This window comes from Diabrotica undecimpunctata, unplaced genomic scaffold, assembly GCF_040954645.1.
Source record: "Diabrotica undecimpunctata isolate CICGRU unplaced genomic scaffold, icDiaUnde3 ctg00000579.1, whole genome shotgun sequence".
Lineage (NCBI taxonomy): Eukaryota > Metazoa > Arthropoda > Insecta > Coleoptera > Chrysomelidae > Diabrotica > Diabrotica undecimpunctata.
In genome coordinates, this window is record NW_027311894.1 from 644,823 (window position 1) to 647,520 (window position 2,698).

Below are 2,698 nucleotides of genomic sequence, written 5' to 3' on the forward strand. Positions count from 1 at the left end.
GGGTACGTGAGTGTGTGCTTGTGTGGGTGTGTGTGTGTTTGTGCGTGTGTAAGTGTGTGTGTGTATGTTCGTGTGTGTCTATTCGGCTCGCAGAGATTAGAATACGGCCGAGGCAAGAAGGCCATGCCTGTCGTAAGAGGCGACTAATTGGTAGGAGTCGAGAGGTGAATGAAGAGTGTATGTGTGTGTGTGCGTGTGTAAGTGTGTGTGTATGTGTGTGTGTCTTGCTTGCAGAGATAAGAATACAGCCGAGGCAAGAAGGCCCTCTCTCTTGTAAGGGGCGACTAATAGGTAGGAGTCGAAAGGTGAATAGTGTACGTGTGTGTGTGTGTGTGTGTGCGTGTGTGGGTGTGTGTGTTTGTGCGTGTTTAAGTGAGTGTGTGTATGTATGTGTGTGACCATTCGGCTCGCAGAGATTAGAATACGGCCGAGGCAAGAAGGCCATGCCTGTCGTAAGAGGCAACTAATGGGTAAGAGTCGAGAGGTGAAAAGTGAAAAATTACAAATGTAGTCATTCCAGCACTTTTGCACCGCTAGAAAAAAAGTTAGGAAACTAATAAGATTTTCTAACGGTGCGTTACCGTTTTGTAATTGCGAGAGCACAACAATTACACATGTAGTCATTCCAGCACTTTTGCACCGCTAGAAAAAAAGTTAGGAAACTAATAAGATTTTCTAACGGTGCGTTATCTTTTTGTAATTGCGAGAGCACAACGAGTACATCTGTAGTCATTCTAGCAGTTTTGCACCACTAGAAAAAAAGTTAGGAAACTAATAAGATTTTCTAACGGTGCGTTACCTTTTTGTAATTGCGAGAGCACAACAATTACACATGTATTCATTCCAGCACTTTTGCACCGCTAGAAAAAAAGTTAGGAAATTAATAAGATTTTCTAACGGTGCATTACCTTTTTGTAATTGCGAGTGCACAACAATTACATATGTAGTCATTCCAGTACTTTTGCACCGCTAGAAAAAAAGTTAGGAAACTAATAAGATTTTCTAACGGTGCGTTACCTTTTTGTAATTGCGAGAGCACAACGAGTACATATGTAGTCATTCCAGCACTTTGGCACCGCTAGAAAAAAAGTTAGGAAAGTAATAAGATTTTCTAACGGTGCGTTACCTTTTTGTAATTGCGAGAGCACGACAATTACATATGTAGTCATTCCAACACTTTTTCACCGCTAGAAAAAAAGTTAGGAAACTAATAAGATTTTCTAACGGTGCGTTACCTTTTTGTAATTGCGAGAGCACAACGAGTACATATGTAGTCATTCCAGCACTTTTGCACCGCTAGAAAAAAAGTTAGGAAAGTAATAAGATTTTCTAACGGTGCGTTACCTTTTTGTAATTGCGAGAGCACAACAATTACATATGTAGTCATTCCAGCACTTTTGCACCGCTAGAAAAAAAGTTAGGAAACTAATAAGTTTTTCTAACGGTGCGTTACCTTTTTGTAATTGCGAGAGCACAACAATTACATATGTAGTCATTCCAGCACTTTTGCACCGCTAGAATAAAAGTTAGGAAACTAATAAGATTTTCTAACGGTGCTTTACCTTTTTGGAACGCCGAGAGCACAACAATCACACATGTGATCATTCCAGCACTTTTGCACCGCTAGAAAAAAAGTTAGCAAACTAATAAGATTTTCTAACTTTGCGTTACCTTTTTAGAATTCTAAGTGCACAACAATTACAAATGTAGTCATTCCAGCACTTTTGCACCGCTAGAAAAAAGTTAGGAAACTAATAAGATTTTCTAACGGTGCTTTACCTTTTTGTAATTGCGAGAGCACAACGAGTACATATGTAGTCATTCCAGCACTTTTGCACCGCTAGAAAAAAAGTTAGGAAAGTAATAAGATTTTCTAACGGTGCGTTACCTTTTTGTAATTGCGAGAGAACAACAATTACATATGTAGTCATTCCAGCACTTTTGCACCGCTAGAAAAAAGTTAGGAAACTAATAAGATTTTCTAACGGTCCTTTACCTTTTTGTAACGCCGAGAGCACAACAATCACACATGTGATCATTCCAGCACTTTTGCACCGCTAGAAAAAAAGTTAGCAAACTAATAAGATTTTCTAACGGTGCGTTACCTTTTTGTAATTGCGAGAGCACAACGAGTACATATGTAGTCATTCCAGCACTTTTGCACCGCTAGAAAAAAGTTAGGAAACTAATAAGATTTTTTAACGGTGCTTTACCTTTTTGTAACGCCGAGAGCACAACAATCACACATGTGATCATTCCAGCACTTTTGCACCGCTAGAAAAAAAGTTAGCAAACTAATAAGATTTTCTAACGGTGCGTTACCTTTTTGTAATTGCGAGAGCACAACAATTACATATGTAGTCATTCCAGCACTTTTGCACCCCTAGAAAAAAAGTTAGGAAAGTAATAAGATTTTCTAACGGTGCGTTACCTTTTTGTAATTGCGAGAGCACAACGAGTACATATGTAGTCATTCCAGCACTTTTGCACCGCTAGAAAAAAAGTTAGGAAAGTAATAAGATTTTCTAACGGTGCGTTACCTTTTTGTAATTGCGAGAGAACAACAATTACATATGTAGTCATTCCAGCACTTTTGCACCGCTAGAAAAAAGTTAGGAAACTAATAAGATTTTTTAACGGTGCTTTACCTTTTTGTAACGCCGAGAGCACAACAATCACACATGTGATCATTCCAGCA